The sequence below is a fragment of the Delphinus delphis genome, chromosome 2 (assembly GCF_949987515.2).
Source record: "Delphinus delphis chromosome 2, mDelDel1.2, whole genome shotgun sequence".
Taxonomy (NCBI): domain Eukaryota; kingdom Metazoa; phylum Chordata; class Mammalia; order Artiodactyla; family Delphinidae; genus Delphinus; species Delphinus delphis.
This window is the reverse complement of record NC_082684.1, coordinates 98,838,658-98,851,973: the sequence shown is the minus strand read 5'-3', so window position 1 is coordinate 98,851,973 and position 13,316 is coordinate 98,838,658. Positions and strand designations below refer to the sequence as shown.

Below are 13,316 nucleotides of genomic sequence, written 5' to 3'. Positions count from 1 at the left end.
CATACAATTAAAATGAGTTTAAATTATTTTGTGATGTCTCTTGAGATAACCAAAATCTCTCTGGGATGTATTAGAACCAGGGCTATGAAATGCTATGTTTCTTCCACAGGTGTACATCATAGAACTCCTATTCAAGTACCACCCATTTCTAAATTCTAACTTAGAGACCAGCTGTGAAAGATTGTTGAATTGGATTAGAATCCCCAAATTTCTTGGACAAGTGTCTTCCGGTGATTTTCAGGTATATATGTCCAAAGAGAATCAGAGTAGGAAGTTTTGGCTGATAGGTCTTCCTTCTAAACTCCTATGGACAAAGGTCATTAGAGAAAATATGTGAATCTATTAAGTATGCTTATCTCTGAGACTTTCTTAATCCACATATGAGGATCTTCTCCTTAGATCTAGAATTACAAACTAAGAAAGATAATCTTCTCCTTACACAAATTGGTAGTGTTTTTGCCAAAAAGGTAATGGGTGGTCCCGTTCTTTCTGAAGTCCTGTTTGTGCACGTATGGAATGAGGAATTCAGCATATTCCCGCAATTTGTTTCGCTGACAGATTTTAAAAGGTATTAACACCATTTTACCGATCTTGCCAATTAAAAAATTAATGCTCCTCCAAGACTTTGCCGTTCCGACGGTGACTCTAGGCAGGTACGAGGCACACGAAAGCAGGCGTCGGCCGGGCAGTGCCCGCAGCCGCGGGTCCGAGCTGACGATGCTGCGGGTGCCGGATCTTTGTGCGCTCCGCTCCCGGCTCCCGCGTGCCCGCACGTACGTAGCTTTCACGTGTGTGTTGATATGAAGTGCATGTGTGGATATGTAAGAATATGCTCAAATTTGGGGAGAGGCGCGGAGCACAGGACGGCGGGAAGGTGGGTGTGGGCGTGCACGGCGGGCCGGGCCGGGAGGGAGCCCGCGCCGAGCCCGAGCCCGAGCCCGCAGCGCGGCCGGCCGGCGGGCCACACAATAAAGCCCGGGGGCGGCGGGCGGGCGGCGGTGAGGAGGCCGGGCCGGCGAGCGGCCGCCCCGCTCAGCCCGCCATGTGAGCGGCGCCGCGGCCTCGCAGGACGCAAACTTTCCCGGCGGCGGCGGCGCCTCAACTCCGCGCCCGGCCACGGCCCGCCGCTCGGCGAGGAGACACCGTAAGTGCGGCGGCGGGGCCTCAGCGCTTCCCTCGCCGGGTGCTTGCGAGTTTCTGTGGTGGAGGCTTGTAAACATGGCGCCCCTGAGGCGCGGAGCCGGAGCGGGCAGGCCGGGTCCGCGGAGCCGGGGAGCCAGGGATGAGGCCGGGCCCGTGGAGCCGGAGGTGGGGAGGTCGGGGAGCCGGGGCGGGCGGCAGGGAGGCCGGGTCCGCGTAACCGGAGGCGGGGAGGCCGGGGAGCCGGCGCGGGCGGCAGGGATGCCGGGCCCGCGGTGGCTGGGAGGCCGGGAGACCGCAGCCCCCCCGCTCTTCGCCGGCCCTGGCCCGGAGGAGGCGGCGGCGGCGGGAAGGAGGCGGCGCGGGCGGCGGGCCGGGCGCGGAGGGGGAGGGCCGGGCGCGGCGGCGGCGGCGAGGACCGTCCGGAGCATAATGGTGGGAGACGCTCGGCCTCGGTGGCGGGGCGGGGGCGGGGGCGCGGGCGGGGTGTCCGAGGCGGGGTGTTTGTGGAGCTCGGGCCCGGCTGCAGCTTCTCGGGCCGCGGGCGTGACCGCTGCTCGCCCCCTGCAAACAGCGCCGAGTGAACGGCGGAGCTTTGTTTGCGTCGGGCAGGGGCCTGTTGGTCTGCGGGGGTTCGGCTGCGCACCCCGCCTTCGGCCGGCCGGGGAAGGGCGGCCCTGCAGGAGGAGGAGGCCCCGCAGGAGCAGGACGGCGCGGGGCCTTCACGGGCCGCGAAGCCGGGGAGTCGCGTGAGCGCCGCCCGCCGGGCCGGTCCTCCCCGCGCGCCCAGGCCTCGGGGCCAGCGGTTCGGCTCGGGGTCCGCCGGGACGCGGCTCTGTGAGTTTGGGGGCGGGTGGGGGGCGGGCGTCTGCCTTGACGGCTAGTTGTTGGGAGCGAAGGCCGCGGCTGGGCAGGGTGGTCCCCAAGGGCCCAGGCGAGGCCTGGTCCCCGGGGCTGGTAACAGGCGGCAGCGAGGCCTCCGCCTCCTCTGCAGATCCTCCCGGGCCCCCAGGACCGCCTAAGTGTCCGCCACCCATCCCGCCGGGCGTCCGGAGGGGAGCTAAGCTGGGGCGCAGCAGCCGGCCTGGGACCCCCAACTTCCGCGTGGACTGTCCCCTTACGCTTTTCTGGCCCAGCGCTGGAGGCGCTCACGGTGTGTCCGTGGTGCCCGGTGTTATGTACGGTGGGGGTGTGATACCCAGTGTGTCCGTGGTGGTCGGTGTTACATACCGTGTGGTCATGGTGCCCGGTGTGTCCGTGGCGCCGGGTGTTATATGCTGTGTGTCGGTGTTGCACAGTGTGCACCTGGTATGTGGTGGGGCATGATTCCTAGTGTGTCCATGCTGCCTGGTGTGTCCGTGGTCCCGAATGTGTGCCTGGTGTTGTATACTGTGGGAGCATGCATGATACCCGTTGTGTTTCTGGTGCTCGGTGTGCACCTGGCACTTGGTGTTAAACATGGTGGGGATATCATACCTGGTGTGGGCATGGTTCCCGGTGTCACATATGGTGTGTGCATGGTACCTAGTTTGTCTGTGGTGCCTGGTGTTATATACGGGTCCACATGGTTCCTGGTGTGGGCATGTCATACCCGGTGTTACATACTGTGTGTTCATGGTGCTTCGTGTGCGCTTGTGGGGTGTGTACATAGTATCCGGGGTCCTGTGAACTCAAAGCAGGTACCCTGTTGAGGGATGGGTGCCTGAAGGTTGGAGGGGCCCGCTTGGGTCAGATTTTTAGAGGCCCACAGGGCTTACTGAGGTTTAGGTCCTGGGTCCTCTGGTCTGCCTCACCCAGGTGTTCTGCATCCTACAGTAAGCGGTGTCCTGTGGAAACGAGACTGCTTAAAAATAATTTAGTCTGTTTAAGAGCATAAAGTAAAACGTTTTTCTTTTAAACCGAGAAATGTAGTGGTTGTACCTTAGTAATTATGGGATGCATAACCTTTTCAGGCTTTTGGGTCATTGATTCTAATTAATGGTTTGAAGTTAGCAGAGAGATAGTCTTCGTTGTCCTTTAAAAGTTTGAGTGCTTTCTGGTAAGCAGGGTCACCTTTGTGACTTTTCTGAATTCTAACTTGAACAAGCAGGAGATAAAATATGAATTTTGTACAGGCATGTTATTTTCTTTGTCTTTAGCGTTGATTAGTCATTATTTTGGTGGACTCTTCTTTATAAGATGGCCAGAGGTCAGAATCAGAGGTCAGAAAATATGGTCTGTGATTATGACATAATCAATAAAATATTTTTCTTGCTTAACTCCATGCATGATTGACAGAGGATCTCTATTGTGGTACTTTTTCCCTGTAGATGTTGTTCATATGTTTCCCCTTAGATGTTGTTCATATGAAAATGGAATCTCCCTTTTACATTTTGTAATTGGGCAGTTTATTTTTTCAGTTACCTGTTGCAAGGTGGTTAAATAAACATATGTAAGTGCTCCCAGCTTTACAAAGAAAGATCAATTAAAATGTTAAAATTATCTCCTTAGTTCGTATGCATTGTTCTTAGGATATCATTACGTTGATACTTTGAGTGTATGGCATCTTGCATGTTTCCGTGAATTGACCTGTGTTTTTTTGAACTCTCACCTTTTTGTAACAGTATCCACTTTTCCTTTAAGGGTTGTTCAGGTAGTGTATAACAGAGACATTCATACCCTTTGGCATACCTAAATTGAGACACTGATTGAAGCTAATTAAGAATTGTAACATTTGTAATAAAGTATCGAATACTGTCCTACTGTTGCTTAAAGCCCTAAACCTCTGGTATCAGATTTTGTGTACCTACCCCTACCATCCTTCAATTGAATTCTCCATAGAAAAAATTTAAGCCAAGAGGCTGTATCTGGAAAAAAGGAGAAAATGTTAAGGAGAAGAGTCTGACTTAAAGAAAAAAAAAAAGTTTCACTGTTTGAAAACCTTAACTTGGACTTAACGTTGAATTTTTTACAGGTTGATTAGATTTTTGTAATTTGATTGGAGGTAGTATAGCAACATGAGTTTGAGGCCAGGTGACTTGGGTCTGAATCTCACCTCTGTCATTACTAGCAGAGTGATCTTGGGCAAATTATTTAAACTTGCTATGCCTGGTCTCAATTTACCCATCTGAAAAACAAGGAGTTTAATTGCTATCTGTATCTCTTACCTGAAGACTTTCAGTTACTTTGTTTCAGTGGCATTGTCAACATTTCAAAACAATAGTAAATTTGCTTTCGTACAGTGATTCTGTGAAGATCAATAGTGGTCTGAAGGTCCTCCGTATCATCAGTGGTCTGTCTTCCTTTGGTCTTGATTTTTGAAATGTTTTTGTATCCACAAGTTTATAACATAAATGAGTACCATGATGAAAATAGGCATCATATATTGTATGTTTACCAAGTGTCAGCCATTGTGCAAAGTTCTTTACATACACTATCCCACTTCTAAAAATCATACACATGATCATCTTAAAAGCATAGCAGTCTTCCTTTTAATTGTGTAAGGTCCCACCTCCTTGTAGCACACCCACACCCCTCAACACACATACATACTCTCTATAATAAGAAGTGAGTGAACTATCAGTAGTAGTTTTTTGAGAGAATATGATCCATATAACATACAGGCTTGAGAATCTCTGTGATAAGAGGTGAAATGATAGAAATGAACATAATGGAAGGGAGATACAAATTGAAATCTAAATACCCAGCAGTATGATGTAATATCTCACATGTAGTATCTTAAACATATGTGCTGCCTTAAGGAAAGATCTTTGTGTGTGTGTGTGTGTGTGTGCCTATTACTGATTTTCCGCTTAGAAAATTCTTGGAAAGCTACTTACAGGCATACCTCAGAGATACCATGGGTTCTGCTCCAGACCACCGCAGTAAAGGAGATATCACAATAAAGCAAGTCATGTGAGTTTTTTGGTTTCCCAATGCATATACAAGTTATATATACACTATACTGTAGTCTGTTAAGTGTGCAGTAGCATTATGTCCAAAAACCAGTGTACATACCTTAATTAAAAAATACTTTATTGCTAAAAAATGCTAACCAACATCTGAGCCTTTAGTGAGCTTTAGTAGTCACATCAAAGATCACTGATTACAGATCACCATAACAAATACAGTAATAATGAAAAAACTTAAAATGTTGCAAGAATTACCAAAACGTGACACAGAAACACAAAGTGAGCCATTGCTGTTGGAAAAATGGCACCAGTAGACTTGCTCAATGCAGGGTTGCCACAAACCTTCAGTTTGTGAAAACAGTATTTGTGAAGGCCTGTAAGGTGAAGTGCAATAAAATGAGGTATGCCTGTAGTGTGTATTGTGAAAATGCTGTACAATATTTGATATCAAATTACTTACAAATGCAAATAAACAGTATGCAAAATTTAAAAAATATTTATTTGGAAATTAAGAAAATATTTGTAGAGACCATTATGTATTTAGTAGGGAAATTTAGCAAATTGTTAGGCTTAGGTATTCAACTCAATTTTACAAATCTAATTTATGTTCAACTAGTAAATATTTAGACATTTTTCATTGTATTTTGGGGGTTTGTTTTCTATTCATCAATACATAATGGCTAATCATTTGCCTAACTTCATGTGAAATTAAAGAAATAGACAAAGAGATTAATAGAAATGACAAAGGTAATAGAATACTGTCATATCAGCATTTTTTTTTTTTTTTTTTTTTTTTTTGCGGTGTGCGGGCCTCTCACTGTTGTGGCCTCTCCCATTGCGGAGCACAGGCTCCGGACGTGCAGGCTCAGCGGCCATGGCTCACGGGCCCAGCCGCTCAGCGGCATGTGGGATCTTCCTGGACCGGGGCACGAACCCGTGTCCCCTGCATTGGCAGGCGGATTCTCAACCACTGCACCACCAGGGAAGCCTCCACTTGAGGATTTTTAAAAACAACTTTGTTATGATTAGTAATTCTTTTTTTTTGTTCTCCTGATACTATCTAAGCATTTAAATGAAAGATAGTCCCACTTAAAATCTTTAATATTTTTTCCTAATTTGACCTGCTTGTGTGCTAAGTAAACTTAAAATAGAATTTAAAGAAGGAAGACTCTTCCTTCCTATCCAAGCATTTATCGTGTAAACAAAAGAAAGATATATACAAATAGTTAGAAATGGATTTGTTTTGAGAGCTTGTTACTTAATACCAACTTTCACAATTGGGATTTAAAATGCTATATTTTAAAAATGAGGAAGATACTGTGGTGTATTACAAGATAATCTGTCATAAATACATTGTACTTTGATTATGTACACACATTATGTCCCTTTAGAAGTCTTTGTAAGCAGTTTTTAGAAAGCTGTTTTTCATTGTAAAGGTATTGCTTGTGGCAGCACCATTGTTTGTAAAGGAAGGTGTCATTGAGCACCTACTATCCTAGGCATTTTACATACTCCTTTTAGTTCTCACAGTAGCATAATGAGGGAAGTATTTATTATAGTATGATTATATGATAAATTACAATATTATACAGCACAGTTATAAGTATTACATAACTTATAATAGACCCTAGTGCCTGGGGTCACACAGAACACATGATCAAAGGGGTATTTGAATTCACGTCTATGATTAGCAAACCTGTACTCCATTAAAAAAAAAAATTATTTACTTATTTATTTATTTACTTCCTCCTTCCCTTCTTTCCTTCCCTGGGTCTTCGTTGCTGCGCTGGGCTTTCTCTCATTGCGGCGAGCGTGGGCTGCTCTTTGTTGTAGTGTGCGGGCTTCTCATTGCGGTGGCTTCTCTTTGTTGCAGAGCACGGGCTCTACGTGTGAGGACTTCAGTAGTTGTGGCACGCGGGCTCATTAGTTGTGGCTTGCAGGTTCTAGAGCGCAGGCTCAGTAGTTGTGGCGCGTGGGCTTAGTTGCTCCATGGCATGTGGGATCTTCCGGGACCAGGTTTCGAACCTGTGTCCCCTGCATTGGCAGGCGGATTCTTAAGCACTGTGCCACCAGGGAAGTACCACTATACTGCACTTGGCTGCTCTTGTCTCCCTAAAACTCACCAACTTCTTGGATCTTTGTACTCATACACTGTCACCTTACAAGTATACATTTATGTCTGCAAAAGTATGGAATAGTAAAGGAACGTGAAACTATGCTCACTCTTCTTTCAAAAGTAGGAGATGGAAAGAAAATATTAGAAACCTCCTGGTAATCAGAACATCCCATACATAAAATTCTGGTTAATTCCAGTTTCACTGGTAACGACAGCTTGTAACCTAAGAACAAGCATAAATAATTGGCTCATTTTCCTGCTGTAACTATTAGCAACTCACATTATGAGATAACTTGCCACAGGGTGTGTGGGGGGAAACTTACAATCATTATTTTAATACTTATGTATAGGAGAGAAATGTTTGAAAATATTTGAAATTAACTTTACCACTAAAGTTTTTGTGCTGCATGAGAAGGGGCAGTCATTGTCTTGAGGAATCTTTTAGTATTCCCTCTGTTGGATAAGTTCACTTTGGATTGAAATAGCTAATTTCTTGAAAGTTACTCTAAGTGCTGAGGCTTCAGGAGTCAGTAGGTGTTTATTGTCTTAAATAAAATAGTGTGAAGCATATGGTGAAGTGAGACATAGATCAACTGAGTTGTAGCATGCCCAGGTTCAGATTGTGTTGATGCTCATCAGCGGGGATATTACATAAGGTTTTCTCATATTTAATAGTTATAGAAAGATTTTTTTAAAAAAGTCTTTTAATAAAGGCTAAAGTATCTCAGCTTGAAAGCTATTATGAACGCTTTATTTTTTTTGTAGATTCTTGATTTATCTGCTTGTTGATTGCTTTTCTGTCTCAGAACTGTATCTGAAAAATGCTGTTAGGGAGATCAAGTTCTTAATTTTCAGCTGAGTTTTGACATGGAGGCCATCTCAAATTAGTATTGAATATAAATACTTAAGCTGGCCAGTACTTGTGGTAGGAACAAGTGAGATTGATTTATTTGGGCTTGCCATTGATACCATATTTACAAGGTTTTGGAGCATTTTATTTACTATTAGAGATGTTATCTTTTTAAATTGTAGAGGATATAAAGTTTAAAGTGGTTTATTTTTCTACTGCACTTATAATTTAACATTTCTTTTATGTTTAAAAATGCCACACTTAGTGTAATGTCAAAACACCTGATCATTTATTTTGAAATAACATATTTTCTTATTCTGCACATATATTTTCTACACATACAGTTCTGAAGAAGCCTCTCGATTGTGATGAGTGTTCGTGTTAGATTGTTTTAGTTAAGAAACTTACACTTGAGTAATTTGAAAGTTAAATTTTATTTTCTTATGATTATTAAAATAAACCTAGCTTTAGTCTCAGTTATTTCCGAGTGAATTAAAAGTTGAACAACCACCAATCCAGTTTAAAGTTAGACTTTCTCTTGATTCATTTGCGTATTTTAAACAAATGCTAACCAAAAAGATACTGTTGTAAGCCTTGAAATAGTACTTGCATCTTATTCTTTTAAATAAATTCTTTGGGATTTTGGATGACACATGGGAAGCTCTTGATGGTACACTGATTCTCAGTCATGACTGAGCATCTGAATTACTTTTTTTTTTTTTTTTTTGCGGTACGCAGGCCTCTCACTGTTGTGGCCTCTCCCGTTGCGGAGCATAGGCTACGATGCGCAGGCTCAGCGGCCATGGCTCACGGGCCCAGCCGCTCCGCGGCATGTAGGATCTTCCTGGACCGGGGCACGAACCTGCGTCCCCTGCATTGGCAGGTGGACTCTCAACCACTGTGCCACTAGGGAAGTCCTACTTTTTTTCCTTAACAAAAGCATTAAGTCAGAATCTCTGGGGATGGGTCTGGGCTCTATTTTAAAGTTCCAGTTGGGATTTTTTTCTTTTTTTTCTTTTTGTGATACGCGGGCCTCTCACTGTTGTGGCCTCTCCCGTTGTGGAGCACAGGCTCCGGATGCGCAGGCTCAGCGGCCATGGCTCACGGGCCCAGCCGCGCCGCGGCATGTGGGATCTTCCCAGACCGGGGCACGAGCCCGTGTCCCCTGCATCGGCAGGCGGACTCTCAACCACTGCGCCACCTGGGAAGCCCAGTTGGGATTTTTTTTAACTTTTAAAGTTACAAATTTTTATTTTTTTAAGTAGGCCAAGTATATGTGACGACTTCTAGAAAGTTCTTTTTGTAATGGTTTATAGAAAATGATGTACTCTACAACCTTCAGCTCTCTGTCTCAGAAATTATTTTTCAGGAATCTTATTCTTGAAGTTTCCTACACAGGATAATCAAAATAGCCTGAAAAATAAATATATCCCAGGAGAAAACCTCAAGTCTTTTCAGGTTCCTCAGAAATGCTCTGGTATTGTTACTCTGCTGATGGTCAGGGAAGGTGGATAGCAAAGGTGGGGTTGGTTGGTGTTTCCTAATGGTCCTGCATTGTGTCTGAGGCAAATGATGTCCGGGGGTAGGCTGCCACCCAGTTCAGTGTCTCTGAGATTTCCTGTAGTTTGAGCAGCGGCCAAGTGTTCCTGCAGGTTGTGGAGTAAGCTTGTGACCCTGACAGGCATCAGAAGCACTTGGATGTCTTTCCCTGGGCGATTATGCCAGCCATGGTGAAGTTGTGCCTGCAGGTGATAGTGGGGCCATCTGAGGAGGTTTTCCTGGCACTGCTGTTTAGCAACCTGGGTATCCTTGGCTTTTGTCTGGATTTTAGGTGATCCTTGATATTCCTACAGATTGTGGGTGTCATTTCCACTTACAGGTTGTTCCCCAGAGATAGGGCCAGAGCAGGAGCAGATTCATTGTCTAAGCTGAGTACCAGAAGATTCTGAGGGAAGAAGCCTGTGAGCTATGAGATTCACTGTCCCTCCAGTCACTGATGGCCAGTATCTGTGTTCTCTCCTGTTCTTGCACTTCTCCCTCAGCATGCTGAGGCTTCCCAGTGGTCTTCCTGAGGACCTGTGGAGAGCCTGAGAATTTGCACGGGTTTCTCTTCCTTCCTCTCTAGTGCAGAATCCATCAGTCTTCGGAAGTCAGGGCTTTAGAGGAGGAGTGGCCTGGAGAAGCCTCATTTGACCTGGTGCTGACTGTTGGTCTTCAAGTTCTGAGCAGGTCGTTCACTCTTCCAGCCGGATGCCATAGCCTCCTCTGCAGGCCGTGTCCCATTGGCATCAGTCCTCTCGCTTTTGTCTATTTTAAAGTGTGTTAAGTCAGATTGTCTTAAATAAACATAAATTTCTCAGTTTTAGATTACCAGATATGTTCAAGAATTGGTTGCTCTTGTCAGAACTGCATTTTAAAATAGAATATTCCTATAAAATTGGACCTTGCAGAATAGAGTGGAAAATGTTAGATGGGTATACTATTACAAATTATTTTATATACTCTTTGTTCCTAAGTAGAGGTACTATTTCATAGAATGATTCTAAATATTATAATAATAGGGAGGGAAGAGGATCTGACATCTGATTCATAGGGAAAGTAATTGACTAAAAAATTTGAATTCTACCAAATGAAATGCTGAGCTGAAAACTGGTCACTGCAGTCTGCTCTGTCTCCTCAACTCAGGGAGACCACAGGCTCTGTTCCTGTTTTCTTTCCCTGCACTGAGGCCTGAAATCTGCTAACAGGCAGTATTCAGAGACAATTGTAAACCTCTCCTCATTCATTTTCCTTCTCCCAGAGCTTATGATCCTGTCATCAGGATATTTTGGAGTCTGTTCTTAGTCTAATTTTCTAGTCTTATCTCCTGTTCCCCTAAGTAAAACTTTTACTTCAGCCAATTATGTTTATTCTTTCAATAAGTGTTTTCTTTAATGCACAAGTAGTACTTTTATATTAATAATACTTTATAACTTTTGCTCAGGTATCCTCCTTTCCCCTCTGCATTCTGCCCCGAGTGCTGAAGTTAGCTTAAAATTTAATTTAAAATTTGTTGGCATTTGAGATCTCTATCAAGTTTCATCTTCTCCATCTTATTGCTATCCCACAGTGATCTGTCCCCTTACAGCATTTAAAGTTTGCCTCAACTAGTTCTTATTCTATTGCCTTTTGTAATCATCTTATATTTATCTTACCTTCCTATAATTATCTTATTTTCCCAGTTCCTTGACCTGAGAACACTAACTTAAAATTTCTTTATAATACCTAGTACAGTGCTGTACATATAGTAGGTCACATAGTGCATGTAGGTAGACAAAAGAATGCCCCTTTATCTTTTCAGTGCCTACAATGTATAGACAAAACCTGAATTCTGGATGAATTTACCCTAAAACCTGCATGCTGGTAGAGGGAAACTACGGAGCTCATGACACTGTATGTAGGTTCTTGGAAACCAACATACATGGTCATCTGGGCTCTCAGACTTTCTCTGGTCAGTTCACCGTCCACTTTTCAGTAATGACTTACTAAACTTTCTTCACTTTCCTCACACCTCTCTACCCCCCATTACTCTTGTAGAGGAGTTTAGCCTCTTTTCAGAGAAGGAAGGCTTCCTGTGGGAAGTAAGTAACTTGCTTTACTCCAGATCTGCAGACATGCCTGCCCTCACATCTCCTTCTGTCATTCTCTTCACCTGTGTCTCTGTAGATCATCCCTTCTGAAACCTCTTACCTATCTCATTTGCATTCCCTTCTATACTTGCTCTCTTCGATTTTCATTTAGATATACTCTGACATCATCTCACCATTACAAAACAAACAAAACAAAAACAACAAAAATCTTTTCAGAACTCCGCATCCACTGCTCTGGTTTTCTTTTCTCCCCTATATAATCTTTCTCCTTTCTGAACACTCATCCAAAGAATCATCTTTCTTTTTGTTTCTGTACTTCTTCCCAGTCCAGCTTCTACATTATCAGACGACTGAAGCTGTTCCAGGGAGCTGCTGTGACTGCCAAGTTGCTGAGTCCACCTGAGCCTTTCAGCCCTCCATTCTACTTGACTTTCAGCAGCCGAGAGGCACAGTTGACCATTCCCTTCTTGAAACACTTTTTTTTTTTGTAACGCCACACTCTTTTGCTTTTCTTTAGAACCTTTGGCTGCTGCTTGTTTACCAGCTGCTCTTCTACCGCCTAGAATGAAACATGAGGTGCCCCCCACTCTGCCCTAGGACTCCTTTCTTTCTTCACTACCTGCCTCCCTCCAGAGTCTCATCCCGACTCATGGTTTCACTTACCACCAACATGGGAATAATTATTATATCAGCTAAGGTGCTTTTAGCTGGAACTTACAGAAGAACTTGACTCAAACTGGCTAATGCAAACTTATTCTCTCATCTAACTGGAAGTCCAGAGAGAGGAAAGACTCCAGGTGACACAAGCAACGGCTCAAAGGACCATCTTTCCTTTGTCCAGCCCTCAGCATCAGCTTTATTCTCAGGCTAGTTCCCCTCAGGGCGGCAAGAAGGCTGCATCAGTTTTGGGCATCATATTAAGACCTAATGATATTTAGAGGGAGAAGAGGCCTTTTTTTAGGGCTAGGAATTGGTCCTAAAAGTAGCCCTAGCACACTTCTCCCTCATTGAGTCACATAGCACTTGCTGGACTTGATGTCAGCTGATCAGGAAGATGGAATTACCATGATTGGTGCAGGCTAAATAGCTGCTGGGAGTCTAATCACTGTCTTCTGCTGAGAATTCTTCAGTGGCTTCCATTGCCCTTAGGTTAAAGTTTCAAATCCTTTATGAAAGGGTTGGCTTATGAAACTCCATGTAATCCGGTCCCTGTGTACTGTGCCGCCTGTGGTTATGGCCGTGGCCATTTTTAATGCTTATGAGATGGGATTATTTCAGAAAACAATATGCCTTCATAAACCACAACTAATAATTATTTTCTTTTTTAAAGTTTCCTGGAGACTCACTCTCCTCCCGCTCCTTCCCACTGTTTGCTCCTTGGCCTCAAAATTCTTAACACAATGTCTGTCCTAGGCAGTCATTACTATCTATTAGAAATGTGAAATGAGACCAGACTTTTTTTTTTTTTTTTTGGTACACGGGGCTCTCACTGTCGTGGCCTCTCCCGTTGCGGAGCACAGGCTCCGGACGCGCAGGCTCAGCGGCCATGGCTTACGGGCCCAGCCGCTCCGCGGCATGTGGGATCTTCCCGGGCCGGGGCACGAACCCGTGTCCCCTGCATCGGCAGACAGACTCTCAACCACTGTGCCACCAGGGAAGACTTTTTTGACAGTACTTGTCAAGATGATGGG

General features: G+C 44.7%; 1 protein-coding gene across 10 annotated transcripts in view; it reads left to right on the top strand.

Annotated features, from left to right (window-relative positions):
- Positions 1–676: 676 nt before the first annotated feature.
- The window catches only part of ZMYND11 (zinc finger MYND-type containing 11), a 137,972-nt gene continuing 125,332 nt past the window's right edge, over positions 677–13,316 (top strand). For 6 of the 10 annotated variants that reach the window (XM_060005276.1, XM_060005274.1, XM_060005273.1 and 3 more), the window contains exon 1: positions 916–1,144. The gene's annotated coding sequence lies outside the window, so the exon portion shown is untranslated. Of the gene's footprint in view, positions 774–915; positions 1,145–1,178; positions 1,309–1,556; positions 1,576–1,755; positions 1,978–13,316 lie in introns of those variants that run through there. The other 4 variants (XM_060005267.1, XM_060005265.1, XM_060005268.1 and 1 more) reach the window with 4 other exon arrangements.